Source organism: Sapajus apella, unplaced genomic scaffold, assembly GCF_009761245.1.
Source record: "Sapajus apella isolate SASKATOON/1434 unplaced genomic scaffold, GSC_monkey_1.0 scaffold14, whole genome shotgun sequence".
In the NCBI taxonomy this organism is placed as follows: domain Eukaryota; kingdom Metazoa; phylum Chordata; class Mammalia; order Primates; family Cebidae; genus Sapajus; species Sapajus apella.
Genome location: NW_022436954.1, coordinates 25,926,792 through 25,944,646, shown reverse-complemented (window position 1 = coordinate 25,944,646; position 17,855 = coordinate 25,926,792). Strand labels below are relative to the sequence as shown.

Genomic DNA, 17,855 nt, shown 5'->3' with positions numbered 1-17,855 from the left:
ACCTGGCTCAGTGAATATCAAGCATACACAAATGCCTAGACAATCTTTCCTTAACCTCATTTGAGCCTTGTAACAGACCTCTGGGTGGACCCTGTTATCACCTCTTTCTAGTGGTTGGTATCTTAATTTTTGTTGTGTTGGGGTTTTTTTTGGTAAGTCAATATTGCATATTTGTAGAAAGAGTACATAGTTCTCATTTTACAGGTGAAGAAATTTCAGGGTTCAGAGAAGCCAAATTACTTTTCCCAACATTATACATTATGTAAATGGCACAGTTGCATCTAAAATATGTATCTTAAAAATTAATTTATCAATTAACTTTCCCCAGCGTTATTGAGGTATAACTGGCAAATATAAATTACATATATTTAAGTTGTACAACATGATGCTGTGATATACATCACTGTGAAGTGATTTAGTCCTGGCTCCTAGCTGTTTGCTATTTCTGTGCTAACCTGTTACTTTCCAACGGCAATTTCCCTAGTAAGAAACTCTGGAAGAAAAATATTGGATGGTATTGAGTCCATTTAGTTAGGTGCTCAGGAATTGAATCAGTTTTTTTTTTTTTTAAACATGTAATCACTGTCTTCTCCAATGAACTTCTTTACTTTCTTGTTGTTCAGACAATTCTAGTGTGGGCTCCATTCATGTCCTAGTGGAAAATGTTGACATAATAAGATTAGAAATGTCATTTTGAAACACCTACTATTGTTTTTGCCTGATATTCTCTTCCTAGGTTCTCTCCACCTGGCCAAATCCTGCTTATGCTTCATTCAGAAATTAGCATGCTTTTGAGTGCAAGGCCTTGTCTTGAAGGTGATATTGAAGAGTATTATATAGCTAGTCTTTGGCTTAATATTTTTCAAGCTCAAATCCAGGCTGTTGCTTGCTAATTCTGTGACTCTGGAAAAGTCTTGTTTTCTCATCTGCTAAAGGCGCATAATAATAATACATACTTCCTAGGATTGTTAGGAGAATTAAACAATAATAATTTGCTAATCTATTATTATACTCGGTGTTGAGTATATACTGAGTATTAAAAAATAATTATTATTACTTTTCACCTTTGTACTTCTAATATTTAAGCAGAGAAGCTAGCATATAGTAAACATTCAAAAATGGTAATTAAAAGAATCCAGGGGCCATGTTATCCTCTGTATCTTTGACAAACTTTAGTAGGTTTATCCCTCTCATCAGTTTCCTTAAACTAAAACAGGAATTGACAATTGTACCTATTGTTTCCCTCTAACATTTGTTATACCTTGCCTAGCCAAACCCACTTCCTACCCTATAGGTATTTGACAGAATTTTCAAATATATGGGTTCTTTCAGCATAAACTATTGTTAAAAGGAAAATGTGTTTTGTTGAGACAGCCTTTGCTTTCTGCTTAGATTTTAAATTGCCAAATTCTAATTTGTAGAATTTGATGACACTCCTCTTAAAAGCTGGTCTTTTTTCCTTAGACCAAATTACCCACCATTAGTCTCTCTCTAGAGCACCTATCTCTTAGTTCTAGCATGCTCTGTTATCTTGTTTCCCTTGTTGATGGAAACATATCATTTTTCAATATTGCTTTTAAGCTAAGAAATTCAAAAGTACACATGGGTTTTAGGAGCCAGGAGAATATGTGCCACACACTGCCTTCTTTTGAGTTTGCTGCTGCTGAAGGGGAAACCCAGCATGTTTTCTGTTTGCTAATTATAAGGGAAGTGACCAGGGAGCCTTTCACAAGTAATGAACTTACCATTTCACAGGCCTATGCTGTTCACCCAGATAGAGAGACTACATTTTTCAAGTTATCAGTTTTAGTGTTGTGCTTGAATGAAACAGAGATACTGATAGATACCTAATCTTGTCAAAATAAAGTTTGACTTTGCTATCTAAGACGTTCATCTAAAAAAAGACAAAAAGAACAGGAGACTTAAATGAATCAACAGGTAATACTTTGTAATACAAATCCCATTTTTTTAAAAACCTCCTTCTGTTTATCAGTCAATGTTGGGTTGATATTATGTGTAGAGTTCTTTTTCTTTATATTCATAGCCTATGTGGAAAGATAGCTTCTCTTTTCAGTTGAACGACACAAGGAGAGTTGCATCAAACATCAGAATAATTATATTGGAGAATCAAGTTTTTAAGATGTGAACAGTGGCATCAGGTAAACAAGAGAACACCCACCCCCGATCTTACCAGAATAACAATTCAGAATAATGAATGCATCTATCAAAATAATTTTATAAGAAGCTCTCTTAACTAATCTGTGCTTATCCTATTTAGCACATCAACTCAATTCTTTCTCTCTAAAACATAGATGACAATGTGCTGCTCACTGCTAGGTTCTGGGCCATTACCTGGTCCTCTCTCACACACTCTCAGAAATGAGTGATGTGCTTACCAAGGCACAGATGTGCTTAGTTCCAATCTTTCTATGTCATTGTACTTACTATACTATATTCTGTAATTTAAGATAATGATTTTTTTGGAAAAGAAATATCATTACTTTTTAAATATTTTTATTTATTTATTTTTATCGTACTTTAAGCTCTGGGGTACATGTGCACATCCTGCAGGACTGTTGTATGGGTACACACATGCCATGGTGGTTTGCTGTCTCCATGCCCCCGCCCCTGTCACCTACATCAAGCATTTCTGCCAGTGTTATCCCTCCCCAACCTCCCCACCCCCCACTGTCCCTCCCCTCCCCTGCCTCCCACCCACCCCCACTGCCTACCCCATGTGTGATGTTCCCCTCCCTGTGTTCTCACTGTTCATCACCTGCCTATGAGTGAAAACATGTGGTGTTTGGTTTTCTGTTCTTATGTCAGTTTACTGAGAATGATGGTTTCCAGATTCATCCATGTCCCTACAAAGGACATGAAGTCATCCTTTTTTATGGCTGCATAGTATTCCATGGTGTATATGTGCCACATTTTCTTTGTCCATTCTATCATTGATGGGCCAACCATTTGGGTTGGTTTCAAGTCTTTGCTGTTATAAATAGTGCCACAATGAACACATGTGCATAGAAATATCATTTCTTTAAAAAAGAAGTCAAATGATTTAAAAATCATTGGTAAAGATGAGTTGATAAAAATAAAATTGCTTTGAATTAGAGGTAAGAACACTTTAGAGAATTAAAAAGGAAATAAAAATTTAGAAGGATGCTTGTTTTATTTCCTTTGTAAGTATTGTCAACCTCTTGCTTTACTTTAAATAAGCCAAAATTATAAATCTTACATGACATGTTATGGTTATGTCATAAGAAGACAGAGTACTCTACCTGTGTATCTATCTATTCAAAGGAACACCTTGAATCTGCATAGAAAGATTGAAGAATGAATGTACACCTATAAATTTTAAGTTAAAATAAAATATCAAGGCGTATATATATATTTTGGAGGTTCTACTTTATCTTTTTCAAATAATTGACTGTCAGAAGGTATCAACCGACCCAGACAAAGAGGGCTTTTACTCTGATCACAAACCTCATGAAACTGAATGTGGGACATGACGTAAGGAGAGGTAAGTTGTTCAGGACCAAGTGATTTCTCTTCCCAAGGTCTCAGTTTCATTTTCTCTGAAATGAAAGGATTGAACCTAATCAACCTGAAAGTTCTTTCTAATTCTAATGTTTTGTGTTTCTGGATACCAATTTGGCCAAAGTAAAGACATTTCCTGTTACCTGTTAGATGGCTTTTCAGTCTCCTGTACTTCTATCAGCTATACTTTTTGAACATGGTATTGGCCCTAGGATATTTATTTGAGTTCATCCTGGTCTCCTGTTAATCATTCAAGATACACTTGTTTGGAAGAGAGATCCAGGTTGAGTTGAGTTTGGTTTAGATCCATATTAGAGCAGGTTACTCCCTTGGTTAAGGTCTTTCAAGAGCTCATCCTTCAATACAGGCCTTCATGCACATTCCTTAGTATGCATCTAAGTTTTTGCATAATCTGGGCTCTGCAGAGTATTTCAGCCTGACTCTATAAACTTTTATTACTGAACTGATTTGATTTTCCTTATTCCAAGGTGCTGTTTATACTTCTGAGACTTCATGCATACTGCTTCCTCTGACTAGAATGTTAATCTGTTTCTTGTTTTTTGCTGGTTAACTTCCATATGTTTTTAAAGACTTAGTTTTGTTGCTTCTTTCTGTAGGGAACTTTACCTGATTACGGAAGTCCAACCCAGGCACTTCTTCTAACGTCTTTCTTAGCAATCTCAGTTTACTACCAACATTTTAATATTCCACAACTTGTCTCTTCCACTAACCTGTAATATCCTAGAAGAAAAAGACTAAATCTATGTTTGTTCCAGAATCTGTACATTTTGCAGCACGGGGAAGTAGTTCAAAAATGTTTGGTCAAATGCACTGTTGTAAACATGGGAGTTTGTAGCTGTTTATGAAAAAAATGTCTAGACTTCATGGCTTAAAACTTTCACTTTGTGCATGAAGAAACTGAGTTCCAGATAATTTCATGGCTTTGCCAATGTTTATTACTAACCCTAGAGGCTACAGTTTGCCCTACTGTGTCTTGTCCTTAGCTTTCCTCTCTGGGATATACAAATTCAAGAGCATCTGGCCCACAAACTCATAGGAGATTATAGCTATTGAATAAGAGATAAAAATTAATATAATGAGAATGGGTACTGGAATGTTTCTACCCCAGCTCAGATTCCAAAAATGAACATAGGCTATGGCCTAGTGAATAAGCCTTTGCCTAATTTATCAAGTAAGCATCCTTCTGTCTATACCCAAGAATAGCCATCACAGGTCATAATTGAGGATATGTCTTGATGTTTCCCTTTAAAGTCTCATCCAGTGCTCATCTTCTCTTGCTATGGGGGTTTGAATCCTTGTGATATATAGCCAATTAGCACTTAAATGTTTTAATCTGGATAAAAATTCTGCTGATATTAACCGCTAGGTATCCTTGAGGTTATTTCAAGTTCAAAGATTCTAACTCTGACTATCCAACTACACCCCAATCCTAAATGGAAAGTTATAAAATGTTTTAGTAGAAGAGAATGAAAGACATTATTGAGTATAGAATTAATCATTAAAAAGGGACTGCTCAAAAGGATATTAAAGGGAGAAAATGATGAGCAAGGCAAGTTTAAAAACATGTAATCCTTACAGGTATATGTTTCTTAAGCTTGGTATTCAGAAAAGTTGGAGATAATTTATTTTTCTAAACTGATACATTTTTGAGAGTGGAAAAGAGGACTGCTAATAAAAGCACAAGCCAAACCAGGACTGCCCTTGTAAAACCAGGACATATGGTTACCCAGAAATACTCACCTCTCTCCAGTTGTAGTTTCGTTGCTTCAAGAATGTTCTAGACAAGCCATGTGCCCAATAGTTGGGCTGAGAGTGTCAGATGAGCTTCTCATTTGGTTTTCTCATACTGTTCTGGTCCTAATACTGCATTACACCAAACTCCTCTCACACAGCTTCTCATTTGCCTTGCCTTTCCCATTGGAAAGATATTTGACATTCTTAGATCTCTACTTCTTGGCTGCATGTGACTTGACTCTTCCATTTGTTATATGATTTCTGACTCCAGTGATTCACACTATTTTTGGTGGCATTCTAGGTTTCAGGGGTTTCATAGATGTTAGATTTTCCTTTAAGTTTTAAAAGATATATTGTCTGCCTATAATTATTTTGGCTGACCCAGGGGATGAGAAAGGCTGTGTGTGAAGATGACTTGCTCCCATCTTCCATTAGAGCAGGTGTCCCTTCTTCCTCTGGCAGAGATTCCTATCACGTCATTGTGGGCATTCATCTCCAATGCTGCCAGCCTGTTCCCAAGCCCCTGGGTATGAGGAGGCAAGGAGCCTGGCGCTGGACCTGTGCTGCAACTACATTATGATGAGTGTCCACCATGCCCTGGGCCTTACTCAATGCTTAGGGAGGATAACCCTGCTTTTACCTGTTTTAAATATTTAGTTTGAAAAGACTTTAACCATTAAATTTGCTTAAAAACCATGACTCTAGCTTACACCTCAGTAATTGACTTTCCTTTTGTTTTAGCGCCCAGGCTCACTCTCTATGTCTGAGGTTGGCAGCTTCTGAAATAACTTCCAATGATCCCTACCTCTGGTATTTATAATCTTGTGTATTCCCTCTCTGTGATTATGGGATGGACCTGGTTGTTTGCTTTTAACAGATAGAATACTACAGCAAAGGCAATAGGGTGTTACTTCCGAGATTAAGGTACAAAAGGCTTGAGTTACTTGAGTCTTGCTACCACGCTCTTTTCCTCTCCCTTGCTCTGATGAAGCCAGTTCCTATATTGTGGGCTGCCCTCAAAGATAACCTCATGAAAAGGAACCAAGAGAAGCCTCAGACCAACAACTCATGAGGAATTGAGACCCTCAGCCCAACAGCCCATGAAGAACTGAATCCTGCCAACAAGATCAGTGAGCTTAGAAGTGAACCTGTCCCCAGGTAAGCCTTGAGATGACTTCAGCCTTGAAAGAAGCCCAAAACCAGAGGATACACCTATGCTGTTCCCACAGTCTTGACCCAAAAAGGCTATGAGATAATAAATGTTTTAAGACACTAAGTTTTGGAGAAATTTGTTACACAGCAACAGATAACTAATACAGTGTCCCATCCAAAAGGTCAATTTCAACCTCAGCCTTGCCCCTTTTTCTTTGGTATCAAGGGAGTGAACAAGTCACAAACATCACACAGACTTCAGAGAACTAAGACTATAACTTGCTCTTTTAAATCCTATATTCAGGTCTGTTCTCTATCCTGTTATTTACATGCAGACCTCCAGTAGTTCCATCAAATCCTTGTGCAAGTATTTAAACAAATTCAAAACTACTGCTTGGGAAAACAACCACCACAGGAACAACAGCCAGATTTTCTCCTTTTGCAGCGTGTTGCCTGTATACAAGTCAGGAAGCAACTTACAGTTGTTCATTTCCTTAGTAAAATACTAGTGATGCTGTTTTCATTTAAGAACTTAAGCATCTTCTTGCAAGCAGTAGCACAGGGCACGTGCGTGGAAGGACTGCAATCTGAATTTGACAGTTAAATATTGCTCATTAAAAGTCCTGCTGAGAAAATTGGTACGCCAGTTTAGAGAAGTTGAACCCTTTATCAGATTTTTAAGGCTTTATCGTGATATCAAAGCATGCCATGAGCTAGCCACCTACTGGAATTGATTACTCTAATTTTTGGTATAAGTGCCTTGACAAAACTGTAATTTAAATTTATTCCCTAAACTTTGAAATAAAGGATGGCCATAAATAGAGTTATAGTGATGAGCTTTTGTTAAATCATTTTCAATGACACCATCAGTTTGTTGTTTACTGTATGTACATTATGATACATTTTTCTCAGTTCAAAAGTATGAAATAGTCATATTTCTCTGGTAAACTGGTATATGTTCTTTTAATAAACACGAAGAAGCATGTAACATATTAACTTTTCCATTTTGCTTTGGTTGCTGGGGAATATGGTTATTTTATGAGCAATTATAGTAGCTACCCTTAGCTTAAGTTTGTTACTACATCTCTTTTTGGCTCTATATTTTAGTACTTGTTTAATTAATTTTCTTTTTATTTGTTTGTGGTTTTATATTGCTTTGAGTCCTTTATATTTCAAACTATCACATTTTGGTAAGTTAGGTGGTGAAGTGCTGCCCCTTTAACATTTGAGAAAAGGTCTTACTAAGTTAAACAAGGAATCAATCAATTCTTTCTCTGTCTCTCCTTTCTTTCTTTCTTTCTTTCTTTCTTTCTTTCTTTCTTTCTTTCTTTCTTTCTTTCTTTCTTTCTTTCTTTCTTCTTTCTTTCTTTCTTTCTTTCTTCTCTTTCTTTCATAGTAAAAACATTTCCACAGAGGATTAAAAACATTCCTTTTAGAATTTTATAACTTAATAAGTAGGTCTCTCTTATTTTTTAAATCCATGTTATTGAGTAAAATCTCACAGCTGAAGGCATGACATCCTGGCTTTGCCAGGGAGAATTGGACCTGGAAGTGAGCCAAGTGAGGCTGCAGCCAGTGCGGGTCCACCTTCTGCACAGAGCAGTGGTGGGAATGGTTATCTTTGGAGGAAAACATGATGGAGGCTGCTGTGTCCAGTTCTGATTCTTTGGTGAGTATTGTTCTTGCTTGGGTAACTCCTTACTTTGTACCTCTGGCCCTGTCAGTGACTCTATGAGTGACCTAGTGTCCTGTAACAAAAGTTTTTTATCTGCTTGGATTTTATTGTGTGCAACTAAGAAACCTGAGAAACACAGGGTTACAAACGCATGTACCTTCAGAGGCTAGTCAAATACCAAAAATGACTGATGTGGGTCAATATAAGCACCAGGGAACAGTGAGACAGAGGGGAGGAGGGAAGTGCATGCCCACCTAAGGGCATTCCAATTCAACATTTCTAAAACATTCTTTTCATCAAAACTAACTTGGTAACATCTATGCTCTAAATTTAGCTTATGAGGCTTCCAGTTTGTGACCTTTGACACCAAATTTTTTTTATTGGAGTTTTAAAAAAAATTTGAATTTAGGAAATTCCTTGCCTGCCATTTTTTAAAATGAAGTTTGCACTTTCCATCTAAATATTTTGCCATCTTAGCAGCATGGTTGTGAATCTGTGGATGCCCTGGAGTTCCTAAGAGATTCTCTTGTACTGATTTGCCTTATGGGGAGGACAATCATGATCCCAAGTAAGGAGAAAGGAATAACCCTGGATGCCGCTGGCTGATAGCAGCAACACTCTTTTTCAGGTGGTCCTTGCTCCTTTATCACAGAGAATAGACTCCCAAGAAAACCCTGTGTTCTAAGTGTCTTTTAATATCCTAAACAGTTCCTGACTTGTAACAGCTTTTAAAGCAGCCACAAAACTGGAAGCCTAGCTAACATTTTCAATCCTGGGATATAGCAGAAATGAAAGTTCTGTGGCAAGTCACGTGTCTGAAAATTGCATTGGAAAGAGTGATCATTAGGAGGACTGTTGGCCCGTTTCCAGAGTGGCAGGTGTCTGGGATGACATTCAGGGGAAACTAATCTATTTCATCCTTCCCCTCAAGAGCTGGTTAGCTTTAGTCCTTAAAGCAGCAAGATTCAGCACCTAACTCTCTGTGTTTCATGCAAAGAGAGGCAGTACTTTAAGCCAACATTTCATTTGTAGTTTGAAAACGGCATTTGGATTGCATTCTGTTTTGTGATTCATGTATACATTGCTGCATTCCTTTTCACCGGAACGCCACATCTACGGGCCTCATTATCTCTAATAGACGTTTTAGCTCTCTCAGGGTTATGTGGTTTCAAAGTATTACAAACTCATTCATGTCATTCTAATTTAAACATGATGTTGTTATTCCTGCATCTATTTTATGAACTACCCTTCTGCTTCCTTTTCTACTTATTGGGTGTTATGGGAAGTGGGAGATAGCATTCCAATCATCTGTGGAGCTAAAAAGTCTGGGTAATTGCATTTGACAAATGTTGAAACCCTATCCCCCAAATACTTGCAACACTTTCTTCCTGACAACAGCAATAATGAAAATGCCATGGTGCTAATGAAGAATTTCTACTACGGTCCCTTGAACATGGTCCAACTAATCATCATCTGGCATACACCGTTCAGATTTCTTGGTATAGCTGTACCCACCAACTGAAGTTAGGTCTCCATTTTTTTCAGGATGACAAAGATATATGTTTTTCTAGACACTTATCCTGGAAGCTTTGAGAAAGAAAAAAAAAGTTGACTGTGAAAATAAAATGATAATGGTTGTGTGTATAAGAAAGTCATCTTAATCTTACATGTTTGCTTCTTAAAGCTCCCACAGACACAAGAAGAGAATGACCATTTGGGTTAATATTTTTCAACAGAGAAAGTGTCGCATCGGAATTATAGATTAGCTGAACTGGGAGAAAGGTTTAGAATCAAGATGTATTTGATTTTGTCACTCCTGGAAGGGAGTTACAAATAGGTGAGATTAAGTGACCTCAGTGGAAAATGTTAATCACTAGTGGCAGATATTTTTTGAAATACATCTTGATTTATTTTTCTTTCTCCTTTCTTCTCTCCCTATCTCTCTTTCTTCTTTCCTTACCTTCTTTTGCGACTCTTGTATTTTCCCCTTGAACTCTTCCTCTATTAATTCTATCTTATAATTTTAAACTGGAAGTGATTTTTTTTTTTGAGATGGAGTCTTGCTCTGTTGCCAGGCTACAGTGCAGTCGTGCAATCTCGGCTCACTGCAACTTCCGCCTCCTGGGTTCAAGCGATTCTTCCGCCTCAGCCTCCCGAGTAGCTAGGACCACAGGTGCATGCCACCACGCCTGGCTAATTTTTTTTTTTTTTTGTATTTTTAGTAGAGACGGAGTTTCACCGTATTGGCCAGGATGGTCTCCATCTCTTGACCTCATGATCCGCCCGCCTCGGCCTCCCAAAGTGCTGGGATTACAGGCAAGAGCCACCGTGGAAGTAATTTTTGTCAACCAGGGCACATTTAGAAATATCTGGAGACATTTTCAGTTGTTACAACTGGAAAGTTTGTAGCTGGCCTCTAGTGGACAGATACCAGGGATGCTGCCAAATATACTACATGCATAGGATGCCCCTACCTGTGCCCATGACATAGGATTTTCTGGTCCAAAATGTCAATAGTGCTAAGCATGAAAAATCCTGTCTGGGTTGATTCTTTCTGGCAAAGAGAAGAGACCAGAGAATACTTGGAAGGAAAAAGGAGACATGATAAGGTACTTCTCAATTATAGAGAAGGATAATGGGAAACAGCTTTAGTACTGAGAGTGGAAATCTGGGGAAAGGGTCTGGGAAGCGTGAGAGGTGAGAGCTGACCTTACCCTGTTAACCTTCCACCAGCATTGGGCCATACCTTGGAAAGGACAGAAGTGTAGCAGATAGAGAACTACCCACACTAGTTTGAAGTGTGGTAAAATCCTAGAGCAGGATTCACGTTTTTTGACCTCTTGGCCTTTGGCCTAGTTTAGAAGACTTCATACTCCTCAGAGATAATCCAAATTCAGCTGGTGTCTTAGCCACTCTGGACCCAAACCCAACTTGTTAGTAGAAGTGGTAGAGGAAGATGCTCAGGCCAGGAAGCCTGAGATAGTGTTCTTGGCTCTCTATAGCCCACACTAGCATAGAGGAGGTCAGGAAATTACTGCGTACCACAGAGGGCTGCTGTAGGTACTGGTTGAAGAGTTCTTTGGGGTTGTTGAGTCAAGGAGTGAGAAGACTCTGAAGTTGAGAGCCTCAGGGCAGACCACCCTTGCTGAGTATTCAGATCCAGACACCCGCCACCCCTGCAGGCAGACCCATGGACCTTGACCACATAGGAGTGACACCAGCCCACACATTCTGCAGCAGCTGTGATGAGCCCTGAAGCCCATTATAAGAAGTAGAGCACCGCAACCCCTACTCCATCTCACCCTACCCTGTGATATAACACAAGCATCACTTTCTATCTAATGTCTGGAGAAAAGAATGAGAACTGAAGGTGGAAGGAACCCAGAAACACCTATTACCTGAAAGTAATTATGTGTTAAACTAGAAGAGACCAGAAGCTTGTAATTAGCAAGTACTTTTTAAGGTTGGCAATAATGAATACTCAAGGGAAAATGAGAGATATAAAGTTAACTTCCTCCCATTTACATTCAACCACACTACATTTTTATTCTGTAGCTGTATGACCTCAGTATCTAGCACTAGTTTCTTTGTCAACACTCTTGTTCACATCCATCATTTCTCCAACCACATTCTCTCTATGATGGAACATCTCACCTTTTGCTAGGTTGGCCACTCACCTGCCTTTGGTCTGTTTCTTCTGTGGATATCGTCAGTGACAAAGGAGCTGTCTCTGTGTTAAGATCACCTTGCCTCAGTGGACAAATTTATCAGTGTCTTGTATGTTCATGAGACCCATGTCCTCTCTCATGAAGTACATGCCACTGCATAGGAGATCCAGCTACATTTCTGAATACACCAGAGCTCCAAAAGGAAACATATGATGCTCTTAAATGAGGAAATTGAGACATGCTTAATAAAGGTCTATTTGAAAAAAACTGTGGATGGCATTAAGGGACATGAACAAGAGACGAAGAAGTGGCCGGGCGTGGTGACTCACGCCTATAATCCCAGCACTTTGGGAGTCCGAGGCGGGTGGATCACAAGGTCAAGACATCAAGATCATCCTGATCAACAAGATGAAACCCTGTCTCTACTAAAAATATAAAAATTAGCTGGGCATGGTGGCACGTGCCTGTAGTCCCAGCAACTGGGGAGGCTGAGGCAGGAGAATTGCTTGAACCCAGGAGGTGGAGCTTGTGGTGAGCCGAAATCATGCCATTGCACTCCAGCCTGGGCAACAAGAGTGAAACTCCGTCTAAAAAAAAAAAAAAAAGGAGAGATGAAGTGTCTCAAAACCAGTAAGTGTAGTCTGAAGGGGAAAGAGCAGGTGGTGGTGTTGGAACCCAGAGACATTTCTAGCTGTAGAAATAATCTTTGGTAGAAGAAAAGAGTCACAGCCAATCTGTGGCCCAGCAGGGAAAAAAATCAGTCAGGAAATATCTTGACCTCAGTCTCTTCATAAGCTTTGATCTCTTCCTGGTAACTCTTTTTGGTCAACTGAACTGGAAAGTAGGAGACAAGGGAGCTCAGTGGATGGAATTCATAGAAATCAGCCTTCTGGGCAGCAGGAGAAGGCTGCAGAGTGTGCCTTTAGGGACAAAAAGAGAATTATTCAAAACAACAATGTTTTTAGATGTTCTTTGGGTCTGCTAGCTTAGAGTTTGGGCTCTGCCATGCATTAGAGCTTGAACAGTTTCTAATTTTTCTATATATTAGTTTCCTAAATTACAGCAATATAATGAACAGCACCTACATCATTTAGTTGCTTTGGGGATTATGGGTAATAATACATGCAAAACACTCATAGCAGTACCAGGCACACAGTAAGTTCTCAGAAAATGTTAGTTGTTGGTTTTCTCTGGTCTTTAGCAAGACAGGTAACAGGGGTTTTTATTTCAGGATGTTGTGCAATCATTCGCTCTTCCTGTGCAGGATGATGCCCAGGGAAATCCTGAATTTGAAGCAGAGCATTAGGTAAACTCTACCCTATAGCACTGCTGATTTCACACTTAGTTTATTTTGCTTAGATTATGAATCTGCTCCTTTCTTCTTTAGGGGATGATTTTGAGAAATTGTTCTCCAGGAAAAAAAATTAGTCACAATTACAACAAAACCTTTATTGTTTTGTTGTAAATTAGGTAACTTATATTAGGTTTTCATAGCTCTTCTAGGGTTAGATTGGGTGACAGAAAAATCACCAGACACTTCACTTAATTCAGAAACAAAAGCTGACCTGCCCTCTTGTTTGATGTAGTTCATGCTGTGCTGAGGCACCCAGATCATCCTGCCTGCTTCCAAGATGGACGCATCTATTTCCCAGTTATTGGAAATACTGTAATTGACAGATTTGAATGACTCTCTCCTTCAAAATTTCCTTTTGTCTTCACCTTGTCCATACCCAATGGCTGGTCAAATATGATTTATAAAGACCTGGCTGCCTTGCCTGAACTTGAGACAACTTTAAGGGGGTCATACCATCTCTTGCACTCTGTGGGACCATCCGAAGCCTTTGTTGTGACTACATTGAAGTTTAACTTTCCCCCTGCAAAGTCTTGCTTTCTTGCCTCCCTCTTGTGTATTGATCCCAGTTTATACACTTTAACAAACTTCCAGCATGCAAATCCCTGTCTTGTAGTCTGTTTCTGCAGAAATCTCACCTGCGACATTTCAGATCAAGAGTTATTTTTTATAAACCATTCTACAGGCTGTTGTGTCACCTGGAATGCTCCATAAGTGTTTATTGGGAGGAACAATTGCACTTGAAAAGCTGACTCAGTGGGACTCTGGATAGGGTGATATGATTCTTGCAAAGGTCACTATTTTAATCTTTAGGATTGATTTGAATAACTAGATTGGTTGCAGGCAGTCTTTTTTCCTCCCTCACTGTTCCACGTATGTTCTACAAATGCCACATTTTCCACCAGAGAGGACGCCTTCTTCAGGAGGAGAGCTGTACTTTAGTTTCATAGTGGTTGGTTTTCTACAAAAGAATTGCCATTCTGAAGACCAGTTTGACTTGGCATTTTTATTATGGAATTATATATTCCAGTTAACCAGCCGATAGGCAGTAAAGCTCCATTTTGTACCCTTCACAGTGAATCTTTGAGTCTGTGCCAGATTTTATAGTGTTAATGTATGCTCAGAGCTCCTTAGGCAGAAATGTTCACCAGAATGATGCCCAAGACAGTAGTGCTGTTGCCTCGTGGCCTGATGTGACTCGTTAAGACTCTTATTCTATTTTAACACTGCCATGGGAGAGTTGTATCTGAAATATACTATTATAATTGTGCGAAAATGTAACTCCATTAGCAAAATCATCCTTAAGAAATATCAATGTTTTGGTAGCTTGCAGATGTCTGAGGCATTGGGTTGACTTTGCTGAGTCAAAGGACACACTTCAGTTTTGCAAGCTGGTTGCAGCAGGTGTACCAGTAATGGCATTGCCCACAGTGCATGCTTTGGCATGTAAGCCATGGGCTCTGCTTTTAATGGTGCTAACTTGATTGCACTCCTGGCTTTTATGAAGATTTGCCAGGCTTTCAGGGCAGGTTCTGTCCATGCATAAGTAACTCAATACTGTTTTCTCATATTGCTGAAAGCTAGTTGCACTATATTCCCATCATGGCACCTGTGCCTGAATTCAAGCTCTGCATTATAATCAAATCATATCATCCATATTTTTAGTTTAAGTTCCACAGCTGTAACAAAGTTTTACATACAGTGGGATTTGCTTGGGAGTCCAGACCTCAAAACAGAATTATTCTATGGACCTTACCAGATTGAAGTCTCATTGTATTGACCTAGGAATGAAATTAATGAAGGTATTGAAAGCACTGACTAATCTGTGAAACATTAAGAATAGTGTTAAAAGCCAGGTGCAAATATCTTCCTCTGGTAAGCGATGAGCTTTGTGTGGTAGGCTGAAGTGATGGAGGAAGCAAATATATAACCACAATTCTAGATTAAGTTATCTTTAACAAAAAGGAGGGATCAGTGTAATATCTCCAAAACACGTAGGGCTTTCTTTCCTTTCCAATTTTGCTCTAAATTGAAATGTTGCCTCCTTTAAAGTTTTGGTGAAACGGATGCACAGAGACACACAAGTTGTTGCATTTTAGAGAGGATATAGAAAATAGTTATTCTGAAATGGTTAACTTTGGACCTAACTGGAAGCAGGTTTGAGAGAAGTATTTACAAGAGAAGTTTGTGAAGAGAAAAGAATACAGTCAACTTCCAAGTGTAGAAGAACTGAGCAAATTGGAATTGTCCCCACATCTCTCAGAGGAAGAGGTGCTTGATATCCATGGAGAGTTTGAGAAGTCCATTCAAATCTATACACTGTGACTAATATGGCCTATTAGGCAGGAGCACAGATGGATGCTTCTTTTGTAGGAAAGATACATTCCCATGTAGAGTCAGAAGACTCACAGGAGAACTGTATGTTGTTTAAAAAATTAAATGTTCATCTAGAAACTAAACATGATACACTTTGCATAAAAAGATGAAGAAATATATCGTAGATATACCTGAAATGAAATGCAAATATTCACTTATAAAACCTCTGTGAGTCATATTTAAGGAATCTGTGATCATGGCTGACCAAAGGAGATAGGGAAGGGTGTGGACTGTCACTGGAACTGATTCTCAAGCAGAATCAGGGCTTGAGGACCTGACCTGGTTGCAGTTTCTAACTGCAGAGGTTCCAGCTGGGGACAAAGTGACATGTCCAAAGGGCGCACAATAACTAAAGTTTACAGTCTAGGCAACTAGTAAACACTGGCATGAAGAGGTTACAGGCGGTCTAAGGAAAATTAATGAGAAGTGAAGTTGAGTGTGGGCCACAGAGATGATGAATTTACTAGAAAGGCAGTTGTATCATAGAAAGCTATTCAGGGCCCCTGTCACAGGGATGGGCGTTACAGACAGACTCCAATATGTCAAAGAGGACAAGCAAGAGTAACACCGAGCTCCAATTTAGTAGATATCTTGGGGAACTATGCAAGATTTAAACATAAGGACACCACTCTAGAATACAAGGCTGAATTCAGTTAGGAAACTGTGGTTGAATGGTGGAGATACGGTCAATTCCAAGATCAGTGGGAGTCCACTTCTTTCATGCGCAGGCACTCTTTGAACTAAATTTCTGTAGGTATACTTGCTATTAGTAGCAGGCGGGATGTCCTAACAATCAGCTAGTTCCAGTGGAATGGTTCATCTATGGTTATCAAGTCACCAACTCAGTAATATAAGCAGATATAATCTCACTATATCGCTCACTGTTTAATCTTTTCCATTGGTCCTTGGAATGCCTGGAGACTAATTTAGTTTGCATCTGTTTTCATTATTCTTGCCAGTAGTGAATCACTTTGCTCCATCAGCAGCAGATTCTCTTTTAAAGGCAAATCAATATATCTAACGGGCTTTCAGAACGGGTACTTATGATCAATGTGCATTATTTATCACAGAATTGCCTGCGTGCATATTTTTTCCTTAAAACACTTTTAAGAAGGCAACACTCTAGGTATGCATATGGATAATATGCATAATAATCAGAAAATTAATAATTTATAAATAAAATATTAAATTAGCTTAGAAATTAAAAGAAGCTCGCTTCTTTCTCGTCACTTGGGTGCTCTCTTATTGTTCCAAATGTTGATGATTTCTAATAGATCAGTGATAAGATAAATGAAGACGTGTATATATGTCTATAGCATTATTTAATGATAGGTAATACTTGCAGCACAAATATATACACATATACATGGAAGAGATTATAGAAATTAAAAAAAAAGAAGTTAGAAACCATGTCAAAAAAGCCAGAGTTAATGACATTGTGCAATAAATTTGTGCATGAGCTTCCTGGCTGTAAGTCGAAAAAGGAGAAGGTTATCTTTCTCTGTGATGAAAGCATGCAGGCAAACATTGCCTGGCACTGAAACCAAGGCTGTGTAGTGTGATAGTTAAAATTGTGAGCTTAGGACTCAGTAGAAGTGGCTTTGAGTTCTAACTCACCCATTTGTAATCGTGGATCCCTGGGTTAATGATTTCAACTCCTTGAGTCTCAGTGTCTACATCAGAAAAATGCAAACAGCAATACCTGATCCTTAAGGTAGCTGAGAAGTTTAAATTAGAAAATGCATTTAAAGTACCTAAGGCAGTGCATGCTACATAGTACCTGCTCAATAACTGTTAGTCAAAACCTTGCAACACTCAGGCGCCATCCAAGCCAGCAAATTCCCCTGCAGATGAGAAACCAATTTAGGGGAGCATAGCAAAAGCCAATGTATTTATTTAAAACAATAGTGAAAAGCTTATAGACACAAAAACTGTAATTCTTTTCATTCTTGAATTTTTATGAAGGTAAGGAATCCAAAGTGAGTTTTCAAGGCTCATAATAATTAATATCCGTTGCTAGCTTGCTTTGTACTCATTTCAGCACTGTATGGGAATAAAATTATTTGCTTGATCTGAACTACTGACGTGTCATAGTCTGAGAATAACACTTGGGCTTATTCAGTAGTTAGGAGGGTTAAACTGAGAGATGTTTATAGTAAAGTGGTTTACATATTTTTAAATGGGTATCAGCTCCAAGTTAGAAGTTAGAGGCATGCTTAATGTTTTGAGAAGCTATAAGGTATCTTTTGTCTGCTCTACATAGACCGGAGCCTTGAATGGTGTGCTCGTTGTACATGTGGATATAAATACTGTTCTGGGTTGCTTGATGCCAACTCAG

At 38.7% G+C, this 17,855-nt stretch overlaps 1 long non-coding RNA gene across 1 annotated transcript in view; it reads left to right on the top strand.

Annotated features, from left to right (window-relative positions):
• Nucleotides 1-3,314: 3,314 nt before the first annotated feature.
• Nucleotides 3,315-17,855, top strand: part of LOC116555116 — a 52,238-nt gene continuing 37,697 nt past the window's right edge. Inside the window, exons 1-2 of the long non-coding RNA XR_004270384.1 lie at nt 3,315-6,453; nt 7,861-8,116. This is a non-coding gene — a long non-coding RNA (uncharacterized LOC116555116). The remainder of the gene's footprint in view (nt 6,454-7,860; nt 8,117-17,855) is intronic.